This window comes from Bos javanicus, chromosome 8 (assembly GCF_032452875.1).
Source record: "Bos javanicus breed banteng chromosome 8, ARS-OSU_banteng_1.0, whole genome shotgun sequence".
In the NCBI taxonomy this organism is placed as follows: Eukaryota; Metazoa; Chordata; class Mammalia; order Artiodactyla; family Bovidae; genus Bos; species Bos javanicus.
In genome coordinates, this window is record NC_083875.1 from 91,831,256 (window position 1) to 91,852,602 (window position 21,347).

The window sequence follows — 21,347 nt, forward strand, 5'->3', positions numbered from 1 at the left end:
GATGCCTGTTCCATTTTCTCATTTGAGCTGTGGGTGCAGATGAAGGGAAAAACAAGCCAAGAGTTCATTTCTGTGACAAAGAAACTTCAGTGCAAGTTTTAATAGGTGTGGGAAGAGAATGAAGAAAATTACATAAGGAGATAAATATGTAAATAAATCATTGCAATAGGCAGTTGTTATGCAGGGAGCAGAAATGAGCAGGCATTTCAAAAACTGAGTAGAATCTAACCAAATAGGAAAATTCACTATAATAGAATATATAAACTTATTCACTGAGAAATAAAACATTAAAAAAAAACATAAAGTGACCTATGAGAGTCACCCCACCCTATTTCATTCCCTAGGAGTAAGCTCAGTGCGGTTATTCTCTGCGTATATAGACCCATAAACAGTATGTGTGCATACCATTTTTGTTTAATTTAAAAAAGAATGACATTATGTATTGCACACTTTTCTGAAACTTGCCTTTATTTTTTCTTAATCATATAATGTAAACAACTTCCTACACACTTTTTAAAAAGTTGGCATGAGACCTTGGTAAGCAGAAAATTCACTCTGTTTTCCCTAAGCCAAAGACTCAAAAGGGCCCTCTTACAGGGACTGCTGGTAACTGGATAGGTCCGGATCTACCAGGATGGGTAGAGAGGAAAACAATCATTTCAACAGATCACCACGCTTTCAGCCACCATCACACTTTTCCTGAAAACAAAAGCCAACAAACGTTCCTCTCTGTGCTTAGTGCTATCACTAACCTCTGACTCCCTGGTATTCTCCAGGTAGACAAAGGAGGTTCTTTACTTACAGTTTGAGAGAGGAGAGTCCTCTTGGATCTATCAGAAGCTGTGGATGAGGCAGCAGCTGCCAAATAGGATGAACTTTTGCAACACCCAGTTTTTATAGACTTCTCACCCAAGTTGGCTTGTTGGTTGTTTTTTTTTCTTTTCTAACTTTTACCCTCTCCTTCCCACCTTGGCCTGGTAGAGAGGTGTTTAACCAATAACTCTGATTGGCTCATAAACAGCCAATCCTTCTAATCATGCTCACACACCCTCTATACTCAGAGTGTTAACACTATAAGGGACATCTGGAGACCTCGTAGTTCTCAATCCGGATTCTCTATTTTACAAATTAGGAGACACAGACAATCGATGAGGAGCAGTCATGCACCGAGTAGATGACTGGGCTCTGGAGTCCACCAAGGAAAACTGGGAAGCATGTAGCTCAGCTCCAGCACTTACTACACACATGACCTTGGTCAAGGTTATTTTCACTTCTCTGAGCCTGAATTTCCTCCTCTGTAAAGTGGAATCTGAACTTCACAAGAGCATTAAGTGAGTCTGTAAAGTGCCTGCATATAGGAGATACTCAAAGATCCTTCCCAGCGCCTCAAACCAAACTAGGCTCCCCGATGCTTTTAATGTCAGAACACAATGTCTCTTTACTTTAGTCTCATTCTCTCTCAACCTTTATATTTTTGTCTTTAAAGTTGGTAAAAACTAGAATAAAACTCAAAGTGATTGATGTAAGCCATCAGCTCCCCTAGTTACAGCACTGTCTTGAGGACTAGTTCATTCTACAGGGTTTTCTTTTCCTCTGAGCATTAAACCCAAATCTAATTCAAGAGAAGGCAAATAAAAATAGTGTATGCTTCCTAAGGCAAATAATGAAAGAGGCAAAATTTGTAGGAAAATCTAAAAATAATGCAATGACCATGATCACAGGAAAAGTATATTTCTCAGAAACATTCTCCTTTGAAATAACTCATAACATAGGAGGGAAAAAACCATCAAAACCAAAGTGCTCTATGGTATACAGTACAATACTATAGTGAGGGAAATATCCATGAAATAAAGGAAAAAGAAGCAGACCATTGGGTGTAGAGTTTAGGCTCAGACAGCTCTAAAGGTGGAAAGTGTTACACACTGAATGTGAATATTGAGGGAAACTGAAATGTTTAAAACACAAATTTGAGGCTCATTTGTCTAGGGAAGTTTGGCCAAGGCCTGTCCTAAGGATAACAGAGGACAGAAATGGTATGGACCTAACAGAAGCAGAAGATATTAAGAAGAGATGGCAAGAATACACAGAAGAACTGTACAAAAAGATCTTCACGACCCAGACAATCACAATGGTGTGATCACTGACATAGAGCCAGACATCCTGGAATGTGAAGTCAAGTGGGCCTTAGAAAGCATCACTACGAACAAAGCTAGTGGAGGTGATGGAATTCCAGTTGAGCTATTTCAAATCCTGAAAGATGATGCTGTGAAAGTGCTGCACTCAATATGCCAGCAAATTTGGAAAACTCAGCAGTGGCCACAGGACTGGAAAAGGTCAGTTTTCATTCCAATCCCAAAGAAAGGCAATGCCAAAGAATGCTCATACTACCGCACAATTGCACTCATCTCACACGCTAGTAAAGTAATGCTCAAAATTCTCCAAGCCAGGCTTCAGCAATATGTGAACCGTGAACTTCCTGATGTTCAAGCTGGTTTTAGAAAAGGCAGAGGAACCAGAGATCAAATTGCCAACATCCGCTGGATCATAGAAAAAGCAAGAGAGTTCCAGAAAAATGTCTCTTTCTGCTTTATTGACTATTCCAAAGCCTTTGACTGTGTGGATCACAATAAACTGTGGAAAATTCTGAAAGAGATGGGAATACCAGACCACCTGATCTGCCTCTTGAGAAATCTGTATGCAGGTCAGGAAGCAACAGTTAGAGCTGGACATGGAACAACAGACTGGTTCCAAATAGGAAAAGGAGTTCGTCAAGGCTGTATATTGTCACCCTGTTTATTTAACTGATATGCAGAGTACATCATGAGAAACGCTGGACTGGAAGAAGCACAAGCTGGAATCAAGATTGCCGGGAGAAATATCAATAACCACAGATATGCAGATGACACCACCCTTATGGCAGAAAGTGAAGAGGAACTCAAAAGCCTCTTGATGAAAGTGAAAGTGGAGAGTGAAAAAGTTGGCTTAAAGCTCAACATTCAGAAAACGAAGATCATGTCATCGGGTCCCACTACTTCATGGGGAATAGATAGGGAAACAGTGGAAACAGTGTCAGACTTTATTTTTCTGGGCTCCAAAATCACTACAGATGGTGACTGCAGCCATGAAATTAAAAGACGCTTACTCCTTGGAAGGAAAGTTATGACCAACCTAGATAGCATATTCAAAAGCAGAGACATTACTTTGCCAACAAAGGTTCGTCTAGTCAAGGCTATGGTTTTTCCAGTGGTCATGTATGGATGTGAGAGTTGGTCTGTGAAGAAGGCTGAGCGCCAAAGAATTGATGCTTTTGAACTGTGGTGTTGGAGAAGACTCTTGAGAGTCCCTTGGACTGCAAGGAGATCCAACCAGTCCATTCTGAAGGAGATCAGCCCTGGGATTTCTTTGGAAGGAATGATGCTAAAGCTGAAACTCCAGTACTTTGGCCACCTCATGGGAAGAGTTGACTCATTGGAAAAGACTCTGATGCTGGGAGGGATTGGGGGCAGGAGGAGAAGGGGACGACAGAGGATGAGATGGCTGGATGGCATCACTGACTCGATGAACGTGAGTCTCAGTGAACTCCGGGAGTTGGTGATGGACAGGGAGGCCTGGCGTGCTGTGATTCATGGGGTCACAAAGAGTCAGACACGACTGAGCGACTGATCTGATCTGATCTGATCTGAAACCATGGAAAGTTCCCATCAGTGCTCCTGACTTCACCGGCCTCCCTAAGGCACACTTTCTTGTGCTCATTCAAACACCTGGTACTTGACTTGTCAGATTAGGATGATTGATCTGGAGACATATGAAGTTTCATCAAGTTTGACTTTTGTCAGAGGAGAAAGGAGGAATAAGAGGTGGATGATGACGAAAGAATAGAGAGTGGGCTTAGTAATAGTTGTTGGGCATCAGGGCCGGGGTGGTCAGAACTGTGATAGGAACATTTTACCCACTGAGAAATTTATGGTAGAAATAATTTCCCACAGGCTACTAGGATAATTATTTTTGTTGTAATAATGACAACGATAACAATAATAATAGCTCTTTTTTGAAGTTTTATGATGCACTTGATTTTTTTGATGTATGCTCTCTAATCTAGCACCTCTCTGAAGAAAGGTTTATTAGCCCCACTTTCTGGACAAGGAAACTCTGGCTCAGAGAGATTAGGTAACTTGCCATAAGTCACAGGAAAGGTACATGGAGTACCTGTCTCACTTCAAGTCAGGGCGAGCTGCTTACGTTTTGGTGACCTCAAACTGCAGAGATTTGCTCTCTCCCTCTCCACCTCCCAGCAGTTTGTAACCTTGGACATTAAATCTGCATTAATCAGGGAAGAATGACTTGCGTTTGCAGACCAAGGTGGCCCTGATCTGCTGAGTATCGCTTCACGTGAACAGCAGACTGGCCAGGCATGTCGGAGGCGTATGAATTCATCTGCCCCTGAGTGGTGCCGCCTGCTGCTGCTCCATGGCATCAGCATTTGGCCACCTCCACAGTCTGACGTGCAACTGAAGCTCAAAGTTCAGGAAAGCAAGAGTGATGCTTACTGGATCTTATAGAACCAGCAACTCCTGAGCAACAGAGACTATTTACAGTTTTTTTAAGTCTCTTACCTCAGTAAAATATTAAAATTGAGATGTCATGATATGTGAACTTGGAGGCAGTGAAACATTCTGGAATCTCCCAATCTCATTAGTCCTCAGTTTCACCATCTGTAAGATAAGCTGGTAATGCCTCCATCAGAAACTGATTATGAAGATGAATGAAACAGCATACAACTAGGAATTTAGTACAGTTATTTCACTAAATAACTGGATCTGAATGTATAATTCTGATTTAGAGGCCTCTGACTGCAGACTCTTCTCATAGGCAATAATAAGATGGCATCATTCCAGATCATTACTTTCAAAACCTCCAACAACTGCCTAATTTCTTTCACTCTTTGCCCCACTCTGGATACTTCTAGCCTGAATAAGATTTTACATGAGTTAAATGAGTTCATGTATAATATGAGGTCTAGGTCTACAAACTTGCACATGCAAATAAATCTCGTGTTTCTCAGGTTATACTCACTGTAGGATTAGTAATGTCACAGAAAAAGAACTTTTGTAAAATGGGGCCAAATCTTCACAATGCAAGGAAGAACCGGGGATGGATCAACACAATTTTTTTTTTTTAATTTGTCTGTGCCAGGTGTTGGTTGCAGCATGAGGGACCTTAAGCTGTGGCACTCGAACTCTTAGGTACGCCATGTGGGATCCAGTTCCCTGACCAGGGATCAACCTGGGCCCTTGCATTGGGAGTGCGAAGTCCCAGTCACTGGACCGCCAGGGAAGTCCCTCAACATATTTTAAAACATCTTTCCTAATTTGTAGGACAGACATTTCCTTATGTATAACAATCCGCTTTGGTGGCTGGGATGGTTCCAGGACCCTGAAAGCAGCAGTCACTATTTTGGTCACAGTGACAGGGCAGTGTTTGTTACCTCAAAATTGTTTAGTTCACAAAATTGTTATTGAGGTTCTGGGTGAATAGAACTTTGATCACTATAGGGACTTTTTGTAGAGGATACACGTTTGTAGCAAATATAAAATGAATAAGACTGGCCTGTTCTCAAGAAACTTTATTATTGAAGAGGTGGGAGGAGCAGGTTGAGGTCAGAATCCAATCAAACCAAGTAGTACGAAAATGTATATGAAAGTATCAAGAGATAGTTGTAGTGGTGGCTGTTACCACAGTGTTCATGAGAGACTCTATAAAATACGCAAATGAAAAGCCTAGGCATTCTGGACTTTTACAAGTCATGTTCCGTATCAATTGATTCAGCCCATCAGACTGTAGAACCTATGTGGGTTGGGGCAGTGACACCTTGACGCTGTCTTCCCAGCAATCGGCACCAAGCCTAAAACACAGTAGGCACACACTCAATGTTTGTGAATAAATGAATTAATAAATATATGAATCCTTTCCTATCAATGTCAGAAAAGTCTAGAGTAACTGTCTTATAATTCCTATCTCTGAGAACTTTGAAACCATTAAGGGGTAGAACATGACCATTACTTTCTTCTAAAACTATATTAGATTCTGAAAGTTCTATCATTGTTTACTGGAATTTCACAGGCAACCAGGCTGTAGCTCCCCTTAAACGGTACACATGAACCACAGCCCCGTCTCCCCTTTTTAAAAAGTGTGGTAAAACACACATAATATAAAATATAGCATCTTAACCATTTTTAAGTGTGCAGTAGTGCTCATTAGTGTTCCATACGTTCACACTGCTGTGTATCCAATCTATAGAACTCTTCTCATCTTACAAAACTAATACTTTGTATCCATTAGACAACCATTTTCCACTTCTCCCGCTACAGCCCCTGGAAACTACCTTTCTACCCCTTGGCTCTGAATTTACTCTAGGTATCTTATACAAGTGGAATGATTTAGTTTTGTGTTTTTGTGACTGGTTTATTCACTTAGTATAATACCCTCAAGTTTCATCCATGTTGTAGCACATGTCAGGTTTTCCTTCTTTTTAAAGGCTGTATAGGACTTCCCTGGTGGTTCAGTGGTTGAGAGTCTGTCTGCCAATGCAGAGGATATAGGTTCAATCCCTGCTCCAGTAAGATTCCACATACCACAAGGCAACTAACTCCATGCTCCAAAACTACTGAGCCCACGCGCCATGACTACTGAAGACCTGATGCTCTAGAGTCTGTGATCTGTGACAAAAGAAGCCACTGCAAAGAGAAGCCCAAAAACTGCAATGAGAGAGTAGCCCCTGCTCTCTGCAATTAGAAAAAGCCCACGCACAGTAACGAAGACTCAACACAGCCAAAAATATTGTTTTTTTAATTTTTAAAGGCTGCATAATATCCCAGTGTATGTATACATATCGTATAACACACTTATAGATACAGATTATAGATATAGACACAGATAAGTATAGATATCACATTTTGCTCTTCTATTCATTGGTCTCTGGACACTTGAGCTGCTTTCACCTTTTGGCTATTTTGAATAATGCTGCTATTAAAATGGGTGTGCACATATCTAAGATTGTGCTTTCAATTCTTTTATGGTCCCTTTATTAATGTAACGACTTGATTGAAAGAGAATTCACATGCCATACAATTCACCTGTTTAAAGTGTACAATCCAATGATATTTGGTATATTCAGAGTATTACAGGTCAGCTTGTGAAAGACATGTGGTGGGTTTTCAAAAAGGTCAGAATCTGAGGGTATAAACTCAGAGCACCAGAATGAAGCCCAGGTCAAGAGCCATTGGGTGCAGCAGATGTGGGGATGGAAGAGTCAGGGATCATCTTTCATTTTCTCATGGTGAATTTTTTCTGTATCATTATCATGCTTGATGCTGCTGCTGCTGCTGCTAAGTCGCTTCCGACTCTGTGAACTCTGTGCATTTTAGGAAGACTGGAGTACCTGTGTATGTTCATATATCTCAGATGAATAAATTTAAAGCAATCCAAATTCTAGGGTTTAGAATACCACTACCTTGAACTAGAGAGTAAAATTGAAATTGAAATGTGATTTTTTAAAATAGTTTTCCATTTTCTTGTCTGAAGAAGAGTGTTTGTGCAGTTAGGATGCTGTAGAGGCAAAGTGAGTTGGAAAGAATGGGCTGAAGAATTTCAGAACTGCTGAGCAACCAGTACTTATCTGATAGGAAAGTTACTCTGGTCAGCAGTGACCACCACTGTTACTTTCCCCCAGTCCCTCACAGGGGGTTGTTTACTGCTTTGTCAGTGTTTTCTCTTGGTCTTTTGCTCAATCATCTCAAAGTCCATTTTTTCTCTCACTATCTAATCAGAATTATCAGTCACTTATGTCATTTATGACCTCCAGCTTAGTATTTCTTTCACTCTCTCTTATCTCTTTAATAAAACTACCTAGTGATCTAACTGCACCCCTGACTAGCCACGGGACTGAAGGAAATCACGTTCTCCCAGTCTGCCTTCCCTGATGTGGAAAGTGGATCCAGTGATACTATCCCTGTCTACCAACTTTACCATTTTGTTGCACTATTGTTGAACAATAACATCTAAATAAGTGCTTGGAATATCATAACCACATCATGAGAAACGCTGGGCTGGAAGAAGCACAAGCTGGAATCAAGATTGCTGGGAAAAATATCAATCACCTCAGATATGCAGATGACACCACCCTTATGCCAGAAAGTGAAGAGGAACTAAAAAGCCTCTTGATGAAAGTGAAAGAGGAGAGTGAAAAAGTTGGCTTAAAGCTCAACATTCAGAAAACTAAGATCATGGCATCTGGTCCCATCACTTCATGGGAAATAGATGGGGAAACAGTGGAAACAGTGTCAGACTTTATTTTGGGGGGGCTCCAAAATCACTGCAGATGGTGGCTGCAGCCATGAAATTAAAAGATGCTTACTCCTTGGGAGGTAAGTTATGAGCAACCTAGATAGCATATTGAAAAGCAGAGACACTATTTTGCCAACAAAGGTCCATCTAGTCAAGGCTATGGTTTTTCCAGTGGTCATGTATGGATGTGAAAGTTGGACTGTGAAGAAAGCTGAGCACCGAAGAATTGATGCTTTTGAAGTGTGGTATTGGAGAAGACTTTTGAGAGTCCCTTGGACTGCAAGGAGATCCAACCAGTCCATTCTAAAAGAGATCAGCCCTGGGATTTCTTTGGAAGGAATGGTGTTAAAGCTGAAACTCCAGTACTTTGGCCACCTCATGGGAAGAGCTGACTCATTGGAAAAAACTCTGATGCTGGGAGGGATTGGGGGCAGGAGGAGAAGGGGACGACAGAGGATGAGATGGCTGGATGGCATCACTGACTCGATGAACGTGAGTCTAGATGAACTCCGGGAGTTGGTGATGGACAGGGAGGCCTGGTGTGCTGTGATTCATGGGGTTGCAAAGAGTCGGACACGACTGAGCAACTGAACTGAACTGAATAGAATTAGAAAGGGTAATAAATCACGTTACTTCATGGAAGCAGACATTACACTGCTCTGCAGCATGTACACACACACACACACAGTGGAGAATCAGAAAACAAGGTTCTGGCCTTAGCTCTACCCTGAATAGATGAATAACATGGCCCAAGAAAGGGCACAGGCATTTGTTGAGCATTTACTTCTTACAGGACCTTTTCTAGGCACTTCAGGTAGAACACTTCATTTAATCCCCACTACATCCATCACCAGGGTAGGCAGAGTTTTAGGGGAGAGAGTTGATCCTGTCTCTGGCTTAAGAGCTATTACACCATTAGTAAAGCATCAGGGAAAGGACTGAGATATAGATCTGTGACTCTAAAGTCATCCTGGGACCTTGCGCTTATGATCTGCACAGTGAAGGAGGGGGTTGCTTCTAGCTCTAATATTCCGAGGTCTTGTCCCCTGAAATTGCATGTGTTTTACGCACACAGTGGTCCTAAAACAAAGGAAATGGTTTTAAACAGCAAGATGAGAAACTTGAATAAAGCCACGGAAAGTTTTCTTTGGGGAAGTATTGTTGAAATGGGTTATTTATTGACTAGAGTTTCTCAAAATACTGCTGTGTATGAAAGAAACTGGTTGGTTCTAATCCTTTGTCTCTTATTCGCCTGCTCTTTGGGTTTGTTTTATTCCACCTCAGCATTCTTTTGGAATGAAAAGTGCCAGGCTGACCAGATCCAGCATCACATTTTCCATGAAAGCTGAACAAAAGGCCCAGACACTGAGGGGCAGGCAGCCAACCAGCATATGCAGACGGCAGGCCAGTCAGTGGCTTAGTGGCCACCTCAGTGCCACCTACCCTCTCACAGAAAGGCAGAAGAGGGTCACTGAGCTTCCCAGGTAATAAATCTAGTCACTTATAAGCTCAACATTCTGCCTTTCTGAAGGTCCAGTCATATATTTTCTTGGCGAGTCAATATATTTTAGTCATTATGAATTTGAACTCTGAAGTCAGCTGGAACTTGCACTGAATTTCACAGCTTCCTGGCTGTGTTACTTTGAGCAAGTTCTCTAACTTTGCTGAGCCTTGGTTTCCTCAGCAGCAAAAGGATAATAAAACTTAGCCTACAACATTGTTGGAGGATTGGATTGAATAATGAACAAAAGGAGCTAAGTATAATGCCTAACAAAAATCAAGTACTGGATAAATAGCAGATATTGCTGTCAGCATAATCATTCTTTCTCCTCCCCACATTCTCCAAATTCCCTTCTCTCTTTCTATCACTAAAGAGGAGTTGTTCCAAAATGTTTGCTCCCACAGCACTCAATCTCACCATCTCCTGTGCCTTTCATCCTGAATTCTTCTATCTCACTCCCACTCTCATAAGCTTTCTCCATTTACTATGCAGAAAAACTAAGCTGGATGCTGAGTCCATCTCAAAAGTTGCATACCTACACCCAAGAAGAGGTACCCTCTCAGAAAGTGGTGGAGAGCTGCAGATGGAATAACTTTTTTCACCCATTATGCAATGGAAAGAAGAATGACTTATCCATTGGAAAAGATGAAGAGAGGTTGAAACAGGTGAGAGGACACTGAAGAAAATGGCAATATTATGTGTGGAAAGTATAAAGGGGAACGAAGGAGACAAGACAAAGAGAGAAGGCTATGCACCCAGGCTTCCAGACTTAGAAGCAGACTGGGTGGCAGGAAGGGTCCACCTGCCAGGCAGGCAGCCAAGCTGACTTCATCAGCACTCCTGTGCTGCACCGTTCACCATACATGACTGGCCTGCCTCATGGCCATGGCATGCCTGTCCTCTGTGGCACAGCTGACTCTTAAACATGCTAGGACCCACTGGGCTGCCAGTTGAAGGTGAAAATAACAGACTGGAACATATTATCTCTGTGGCAGGGAGCCCAGGGAGGTCCTCATCCAATGACTGGCACCCCAGGAGAGGAGGCTGTGTGCCGAATGATCATGACCAGGCAGTGGATGCCCTGGTTTCTTTGTAGGGAGGAATAAGGGGAATATTCACCCTTTTAAAAATCTGTGTCCTGTCCGGGGCCTACCCTCTTCTGTCTCTCATTTTATTGCCTCTCCTTCGATCATTTGCCAAGTGAGAACAGAGCTCTTTGATCCTAGGAAGGACTGTTAAAGCTGTCACTTAAAAAACTAGGAAGAAAAAAGGCAGTCACTTATCACAAATAATTATATTCTAGAATGCCATGGTTAGAGAAAACACGATTACCTCTTGCTAGTGCTCTTGTTCAAATGTGTGTAGGTAAAGTTAGCATTTTTCCCATGTCCTTTCCTCTCTCCAACCACTAAGGCACTTGTCTCTAGGATCTTTTTTCCCTTATAACTTCTCCCATATCCATCTCAGACCTAAGAGGTTAGCAGTCTATAGTGGTTCTGCAAAAGAGAAGGTCCCTTTAGGATCTAGCAGGAAAGAGAATGCAAGACCACAAATAGATGTATATAACTCAGATTTCAGCTCTGTACACCTTTTGTGTGTGTGTGTGTCTGTATGTGTGTGTGGTGGTGGTGGTGATGGGGTTGGAGGTGGGGTTTGTACTGCCCAGAATGCAGGACTAGTTCCCCAACCAGGGATTGAACTCTTGCCCCTACACTGGAAACACAGAGTTTTAACCATTGGCTGCCAGGGAGTCCTTCTCCTTGCCTTTTTAGATCCACATATGCTTGGCTCAAACCTCCATTCTACAACCTCCAAAAAGCCCAACGCCTTCCTCCAATTTGAGGAAATTTCTCAGGGGATCTCTTGGAAATTATTAAGGTCACTCTGGCTCAGAGCTTCTCCTTTCACTGATAGTTCAGCCAAGCACAGGAGTCATTCTGCCAGCCCCGGGGCACCAGTTCTGTCCAAGCCTTGGTGACCCAGATGGGAAATTCCACTCCTTCATTGCTGCTGCTGCTGCTGCTAAGTCACTTCAGTTGTGTCCGACTCTGTGTGACCCCATAGACGGCAGCCCACCAGGCTCCCCCGTCCCTGGGATTCTCCAGGCAAGAACCCTGGAGTGGGTTGCCATTTCCTTCTCCAATGCGTGAAAGTGAAAAAATAAAGTGAAGTCGCTCAGTTGTGTCCAACTCCTAGCGATCCCATGGACCACAGCCTACCAGGCTCCTCTGTCCATGGGATTTTCCAGGCAAGAGTACTGGAGTGGGTTGCCATTGCCTTCTCCAAGAGTCGGACGTGACTGAGCGACTCCTTCATTAGACTCCCACAAAAAAGCAAAGACACAAAGTTCACTCTCACAAAGTTCTCTGGTAATGTTAAAAGATAAACTGAGGAGTATTAAAAATATGAGAATTTACTTGAGCAATGCCAACTGATTAGAAGTGCTTTGTAGAAGGAAGCTGGGGAACCGCTTTTATAGAGCACAGGTGGAAGCCAAGGAAGTTGTCTTATGGCCTTCTTGTCGAATTCGTTTAACAGCAGACATCACTAAAGGTTTGTGGAAATGGGAATTACATGGCGGCCACAGAACAATTTAAAATTGAGCATTAGCCACCCCTCCTTCCAAGAGCCTTCTGAAACACCCACCAGATGTAAGATGCTGCAGTGTCCTTTCCCCCACCTCCCATGCTCCTCCTCACTTCTTCCCTCACAGACTGCCCTTGGAAGTGTGGATTGTTCCTGCTCTACCAACTGAAGCAGTGGCCCCTCAACTCATCTCCAAACATTCTATCTCCAAACAAATCCACTTGCGCTATCGACGCACCATCTACTCCCCTCGTGAGGCGAACTCAGGAACCCTGAGACTTCCTCTTATATGGTGCACCTTCCTTAAAGGAACCTTCCTTAAAACACCTTCCTTCGTGTTAGGTCACAATTTTGAGTTCTCTCTTAAGGCTATTCCAAGGGTGTGTGGTGTGGGGCAAGAGACTGGCAAGCCCTTGCTGGCGAGTTCAAAGGAATGTTATCTCTCTGAGAGAAGAACCGAAACAGCGCATGCGATCAGAGTTGGGTCTGTGCTAAGTCTCCAGCTCTGACACAGAACTTCTGGGGCATGTCGTGGATGTGGGGACAACGTGGGCGCCGGGTTGAGAGAAGCAATCTTTGCGTGGTCCCGTTCTCCCCTCCTCCCCCGCCTCCCTTCTTCCCTGTGACTGTGGCAGTGAAACAGAATCGGAAAACACCAGGGAAGAATTAACAAAGGACTAGCGTTCCTTTGGATCCGGATGATGTAAATTCATTTTCTCGAGCTAGACGTGACCAGGACAGATGGTGGTTCTGTGAGCTAATCATGCCAGGAAGAAAAGCAAGGGAAGATATGGATGATTCTGAACTTTAAGTTAGTATTTTTTTTTTATATAGACTTCCACTTCCTTTAAACTGGGTGTAAGAATCTGCCCACACAGGGTTGACCTTCCTCCACATTCCTCCTGTTAAACCCAGGAAGAGCCATATTTTAAGTTAGGTATATATCAATGGGATTTTTCTCTTGGCCAAGTAGGGAGTCTAGCCAAATTAGAACTACATGTCCATTAACATACAGACTGCACTCCGGCACCTATTTAAGGGGCTTCCTAGGTGGTGCTAGTGGTAAAGAATCTGCCTGTCAATGCAAAAGAGGTAAGAGTTCTATCCCTGGGTAAGGAAGATCCCCTGGAGGAGGGTATAGCAACCCACTCTGGGGGGCTACAGTGCATGGGATTGCAAAGTGTTCAACAGGATAAAGCAAGTTAGCATACTTGCCTCCATTTAAAATGAACAAAACAGTTTTTGTATTTGCTTCCATACCTGTGGTTCTAGGCTGAGTAAAGATTGGGCTATTTAGGCCCACAGATTCCTCAATTCTCACCAGGACCAGTGCCAGAGGCCAGGAGGGGCTGTGCTTCACATTCAAGAAAGACCTCAAATTTCCTTTACATGTTATCTCTACATGAGTTACTCAATAGTTATTTCTTTGTATATGTGTTCAAAACATTAATTTGCTGAATGTATGCATTCAAATTACACCACAGATTTGGTAACTCTAGCTCTGCCATTTCTACATTTTCCATATATTTACTGGAACCTTAAAATTATAGAAATAGCCTGGGTCTCTCTTGGCCACTGACAGCCAATATCCTACACCTATCTTGATTGTTTATATACATAATAAAGAAGTATAAACTTGGACTCAAGTCCCCTAATTATGTATCAAAAGATCACCTGAAAGAAATATTAGGAAGAGATTCTTTGACGAATATGTAGTCTATCTAGGTTGTTGATATCAGAGGTACATTGCACACCCAGTCCTACACCTTTGCTTCTGGAGTTGTTCTGGGTAAATAGCATTAGTGTGCTTTCCATGTAATGCCATGTGACTTGCCTGAGGGCCATCATCAAAAATAGTACAGAGAGTGTAACTCACTCTCTGGTTATCGTCCAATAAAATCTCATCACAGACTGTGTTCATTATGAAGTTCAAACAGAAATTCTTGTCTGATCTGAGACCTAAGAATATTTAGTTCTTCTCCTGAGTAATGAGTTTAATTTTATCTTATAATGTTCTGACGTTGCTTAACTAGCCAGGTTTCCATTTCTCATGGTCTGTTAGTTCATTCACAGACACATTTTTGATCTACCCATACAAAGTGGCAGACCATTGTGGTTAGTTAAATCTAATTTGTTTACTACTTCTTTTCAGTTTTATCTCTGGGCTTTTGTTTTTGATGTTTGTTTTTTTAATTTTGGTTTTTAATATTTTAGTTCTTAATCCAGGTGTATTTTATTTTTGTGAATGGCATGAGGCAGGGATGTAAATATATTTTTCCCCAAATAGTAAATTGTGAGCCGTGCATGTTCTTAAATTGCAAATAGCAGATTCTACTTGTCTTAACTTGAGTTGCAATTAAAATAGCATAGGTTGAATAGCTTAAATAGCAACAAACATTTTCCTCACAGTTTTGGAGGCTGAGAAATCCAAGATAAAGGTAGATCCGGGCAGATCCAAGGTCTGCAGAGGACCCACTTCCTGGTTTGCAGATGAGTATCTTCTCATTGATTTCCGACATGGCAGACAGCAGAGAGGTGAAACGAGCTATCTCCTGTCTTTTTATAAAGGCATTCATCCTATTCATTGAAGGCTCTACCCTTAAGACCTGATCACCTCCCCGGGTCCCCGCCTCCTGAGACTGTCACATTGAAGGTTAGGATTTCAACATTTGGATTTTGGGTAATTCACAGACCTTTGAGAGAGCCCAAGAACTAGACTTTGTAGGCCACACAGCCTAGAACAAGACAAGCATGGTCAATATATCCAGAAGAAATACCTGACCACACCACAGGATAGTTCTGGCAAAAAACAAAACCAAACAAAAAAACAAAAACAAGCAAACAAAAAACTTAAAAAATAAAAAAAAGATTCAGTGGGACACTTGCAACTCTGACATGGTGCTCTGAAAGAGCAAACATTTTTGACACCACACTTGCCAGACGGGTCTCTCTGAATATGCTCCCTTCTACATCATGGTTCCCTTCTACCTCAGATGTCAGTGGTGGGAGGAGTAATAGAATCGAAGTCATATGCCTGATTTATGGATTCTCTCAGAAAAGCAGGACTTGCTTATGTTGTGAGACATAATCAGACTGTCAGAAGGGTATTCAAAAGATATCGGGCAGCCATAATGCAGAGTTCCACTACATTAATCAGTTCTCTCAATACTGTCTCTAAAACAATTCAGCATTCTTTTGAAATACTGCCCATAAAACATTGATTAATACATAAATTGTAGATGTATCCTCAGCATTAACACACACATAAATATATTATGCTTTCTATTTTTCCATTGATGCATTTTTGTTTATCTTGTACTACTCAACACTGTTTTAATTTTTATAGCTTATGATACATTTAAATATCTAAAAGAATATGTCCCTACAATCTTCAAAGATTTCTTGCCTCTTCTTACCTTTTAATTTTCCAAACAAACTTTAGACTGGTTTCATGAAATCCTCAATTTGGCATCCTGACTGCAATTATGTTAACATTATAAACAAATAGGGAAGTAATTGGTGGTTGTTAAAGTTTACCATAAAGAAAAGCAATATACCATTCCATTTACACCTTAATTTTTGTAATTCACTAAAGTTTTGAAGTTTTTTTGATAATTGGACCTTTGCATTTCCTGTTCAGTGTATCCTAGGGATTTTCGTTGTTGTTTCTATCAGTGGAACATTTTTCATTATATTTTAACTTATTAATGGTGTTAGAAAATCTATATATTATAGAAAAGTTTTCTTTAATAACTCACCTCCTTTTTACATCCATAACTAGTTCTAATTATTTTTCAGTTGACTGTCTTTACTTGAAAAAAATCTAAAATAAGAGAAATTATATTGTGTAGAAATAGTTAACAATTGGTATATTCATTTTCAGCTATGACTTACAGAAAAAGGCTAAAATTTTGTGGTAATAGTATGCTTCTTATTATTTTTCATAGTAAAGTTATCAGTGTTTCATTAAGTGTAATATTGCTTTTTTAGTTTGAGATATGAGATATTCATTCTTTAGAAAATTATATATCTTAATCTGCATTAAAATGATAAAGAGAGAAAAACAAATATTGTAAATTAACACATATATGGAATCTAGAAAAACGGTACGGATGAACCTATTTGCAGGGCAAGAATGGAGATGCAGAGAGAGAGAATGGACTTATGGACATAATGGGAGAAGGAGAAGATGGGGCGAATTCAGAGACTAGCACTGACATACTGCACACTGCTATGTATAAAACAGACAGCTAGTGGGAAGCTGCTGTATAACACAGGGAGCCCAACCTGGCTGCTCTGTGAGGACCCAAAGGGCTGGAGTGGGAGGGAGGGAAGACTCAAGAGGGAGATAAATATATATAGTTATGACTGATTCACCTTGTTGTAGGGCAGAAACTAACACAACATGGTAAAGCAAGCATCCTCCAAATTAAAAAAAAAATGATAAAGAGCACTGAAGCAGATACTTTCAGCCACCTCTGGCCACAGGACATCTGCAGGAGGTGCTGCCTGGGATGAATTAGTGACAAAGTTGTCATAGGCAACTTTGCCCGAGTGGGCACGGAGTGCAGGGCTAGGTCTTGTTTTTGTGGTGGTAGAGGCTGTCGCTGGGTCTGGCGGAATCGGGGCGAAGGGGCAATAAAGAGAGGCAAAGCGTGCAGAGATCCGTCATTTTACAGGGAGCACGCTGACCCTGAGCGCGTCCTGGAGCCCGCGCAAAGCTGGCCAAGCGGCCACGAGGCGGCGCAGGAGGATGCGGTGGCCCAGGCGGCGGCCCAGGATGGGGTGTTGGATTTCAGAGGCGGCTAGCGCCACCACTTGCAGGACTTCAGCAAATGGAGCCACTTGACTATTTGGCCTTGGAATCGAACGCATGTTGCCTTCTCAAGAGCAGAAAATATTTTCTTAATCAAATCTCGGATGTGCAAGAAAAGAGGATGAGTAACGATATAATCCATGTGTCTCCAGGCAGTTTCCTAAGAACTATAGTTTATGAAAGTGAGTGTTAGTTGCTCAGTCGTGTCCCACTGGGGTAACCATAATTCTAGGCACCAGCACAGTCAGCTGAATTAACCTTAGAAGTGCAATAAAATGTGTGACCATAGCAGAATATTATAGGTAAAGAACAGAAGCTGGGAGAGATCCTTGGATAGAGATATAAAATATATATAGATAAAAATATAGATAGGTACCATCTCACACTTCCAAAATAAACTGAAGATATGCAGGCACTTTTGAGTAATAGAAGAGTAGGGGTGTGTGGATGTAGTCAATTATCTAATAAGACATTAACAAAAGAAATGGAAAACCCCTTTTAACAAGTGAGATATAGAAGTGCCTCAGCACCACCCCCACCCCCATCTGATAGAAGGAAACTAAAAATCCTTTCCTAAAATAAGATAACTTCATTTTAGGCTCCAAGTTTTTTTCACACATAATGTTTCAAATACAATATCTGCTGCTGCTGCTGCTGCTAAGTCACTTCAGTCGTGTCCGACTCTGTGCGACCCCATAGACGGCAGCCCACCAGGCTCCCCGTCCCTGGGATTCTCCAGGCAAGAACACTGGAGTGAGTTGCCATTTCCTTCTCCAATGCATGAAAGTGAAAAGTGAAAGTGAAGTCGCTCAGTCGTGTCCGACTCTTAGTGACCCCATGGACTGCAGCCTACCAGGCTCCTGCGTCCATGGGATTTTCCAGGCAAGAGTACTGCAGTGGGGTGCCATTGCCTTCTCCGAATACAATATCTAACACACTTTAAAAGATAAGCAGACAAGTGAACTGAAAATATTTAATTAAATAATGAAAATAATTTATATCAAAGATTTTCAGAGGCAACTGAAGTAGCACATTGTTTTACCTGAAGTACTTATATTAAAATAGCAGAAAGACTGAGCTAAAGTTAAAAAAAAGAAGAAACCAGAATAAATCTAAAGAAAGGCTATGAGTAGAAACAAATAAAACAAATGACTTCCCTGATAGCTCAGACAGTAAAGAATCTGCCTGCAATGCAGGAGGACCCAGGTTCAATCCCTGGGTCAGGAAGATCCCCTGGAGAGGGGAATGGCAACCCACTCTAGTATTCTTGCCTGGAGAAGTCCATGGACTGAGGAACCTGGTGGGCTACAGTCCATGGCATCCCAAAGAGTTGGACACAACTGAGTGACTAACACAGAAACAAATGAAACGAGATAAGTTTATTCTTTGAAAAGGCAAATGACAGACCTTCTGCCAAGATGATTTATTTTGCCTTCTCCTTGTCGTCATCAAAGTTAAGAATTTTCAAAAGGGTATGAAAAAGACAACAAGGATATCAAGAAACTTCTGGCCCACTTATTTGAAAACCTAACTAAAATGGACAATTACTGGAATGATAACAAAATTGACTCAAGAAGAAATAGACCAACACAATTCTGTAAAGCAATTATTCTTCAATTAAAAATAAATAAATTTAAAATAAAGAAGAAATAGAAAAACCATTAAAGAAGTAGAAACTGAAGTTGCTCTTAGCACATGGAAAAAATTCAAGGGCCACAGTTTTATTGATTTAACAATGGAACAAATGCTTCTGATTTTACTCAATACTATTCCAAACTGCAGAAAAAGTAGACATTTCCAACTTATTTATGAGACTCACAAGAGCCTGAAAGTAAAACCTAAAAAGATAGTATGAAAAATGACAGTCTCTTTAGTGAGCTTATGGTGGTGTGGTGTGGGTGCGTGCTCAGTTGTGTTCAACTTTTTGTGACCCCATGGACTGTGGCCCACTAGGCCCCTCTTTCCATAGAATTTCCCAAGCAAGAATACTGGGTGGGTTGCCATTTCCTACCCCAGGGAATCTTCCCCACCCAGGGATTAAACGGATGTCTGTTAAGTCTCCTGCATTGGCAGGCATGTTCTTTACCACTAGCACCACCTGGGAAGCCCTTAGCGAAAACATAGATGGAAAAATTCTAAAGAATATCTTAGTTGAATACAGTAACTTATAAAAGTTACTATGACATGGATTTATCACAGGGGTGCAAATGTACTTTATCATAAGAAGATACAATGATATAAGTAATCACATTATCAGATTACAGGGGGGAAGTAATCATCTCATAGTGAAAAGGTGTTAGAAAAAACTGGTTTTAATCAGTAGAAGGAACTGTCTTTAATCTGATAAAAGTATCTATGGAAAACCTGTATCCTAGTTAATGGTGAAATATTAGAAGCATTTTGTTTAGGATAAGGAATAAAGCAAGGGTAGCCAGTATTACCACATCTGTTCAACATTGCCCTAGCCAATGAAATAAATGGTTTAAGACAAGAAAGAGAATAAAAAATATAAAGTTTAGAAATGAAGAAACAAAATTGTTCATTATTTGTAGGTGATAAGGTTATCTACCTGATGGAATAATTATTAGGATTAAACATAGGTTAGAAAGGTTGTGTGTGTGTATTCAGTCACACAGTTGTGCCTGAATCTTCGTGGCCCCATGGACTGTAACATGCCAGGCTCTTCTGCCCATGGAATTCTCCAGGCACGAACACTGGAGTGGGTTGCTATGCCCTCCTCCAGGGGATCTTTCTAACCCAGGGATCATAGCTGTGTCTCTTGCATCTCCTGGATTTGCAGGCAGATTTTTTACCACTAGTGCCACCTGGGAAGCCGTTAGGTACAAAATCAGTATACAAAGATCAACTATCTTTTCAAATACATCACAAACAGAAAATATATCTTTCAAAAATAATTTTGAAAAGCATGAAACAATATAAAATAGAAATAAACCTAACAAATAGGTAAGGTCTCTATGGGAAAGTTAGAAAACTTTATAAATTAAAATGTTAAAACTTAAATATAATTCAAAATTTAGTTTCTTAGCTACTCTAATCTCATTTTAAGTGCTTAATAACCACATGTGACTAGTGGCTACAATATTGGGCCTTATGGTTATAAAAAACTAGGCAAGTTTAGCAAGTTTTAGTAGTTTGTTGCAGAGAGAAGTATGATGTAGTGCTCAATATGACTTTCAAGCCTAAAAAATATATATAATTATATTTAGATAGAATTCTGTGAGGAAAAAGGACAATAAACATGTTCTGAACAATTACATGTATTTTTCTTTAAAGAATGATGTGTATGTGCATGAGTGCTTAGTGATGTCCAACTCTTTGCAGCTCCTAAGGACTGTATTCTGCCAGGCACCTCTGTCATAGAATTATCTACGCAAGAATTATCTGGAGGGGTTTGCCATTTCCTCCTCCAGGGGATCTTCCACACTCACGGACTGAACCCATCTCTTGTGTCGCCTGCATTAGCAGACAGATTCTTTACCACTCTGCTGCTGCTGCTGCTAAGTCACTTCAGTCGTGTCCGACTCTGTGCGACCCCATAGACGGCAGCCCACCAGGCTCCCCGTCCCTGGGATTCTCCAGGCAAGAACCCTGGAGTGGGTTGCCATTTCCTTCTCCAATGCATGAAAGTGAAAAGTGAAAGTGAAGTCGCTCAGTCGTGTCTGACTCTTAGCAACCTGAGCCACCTGGAAAGCTTTAAAGAATGATGATGAATATTTAATCATTATAGTATTTTAGAACCCTTTGTATGTACTTAAAACAGTGGCCAATATTAAAGCATTGGATATTATATCCTTTGGAACTCTTTAAATTGTATGTTAATATAAAGTGCAAGAGTGTACATAGTTCCTGAAAATTATTTGTGGAAACACACGGGCACAGTTTGAAGACAACTATCTTAAGAGTAACTATGAATTTTTCTTCAATGGAGATATATATATATATAACCTTTCTCAAAATAAAAGCAAATATTGAATTATTATCAAAGTCTGATGTTTTTTAAAAAATGATTTATTACTGTTGGTATAGTGTAGATTTAAAAATCATTAATTACTTTTGTATCTTGTGTATCCCTGGATTGCT

The 21,347-nt window shown here is 41.0% G+C and overlaps 1 protein-coding gene across 3 annotated transcripts in view; it reads right to left on the reverse strand.

Moving 5' to 3' along the window:
• The window catches only part of ALDOB (aldolase, fructose-bisphosphate B), an 88,834-nt gene that overhangs the window by 14,526 nt on the left and 52,961 nt on the right, over positions 1 to 21,347 (reverse strand). Inside the window, exon 1 of one of the 3 annotated variants that reach the window (XM_061426369.1) lies at positions 803 to 908. The exons of the other annotated variants lie outside the window; for them this stretch is intronic. The gene's annotated coding sequence lies outside the window, so the exon portion shown is untranslated. Of the gene's footprint in view, positions 1 to 802; positions 909 to 21,347 lie in introns of those variants that run through there. 3 annotated transcript variants of the gene reach the window in all.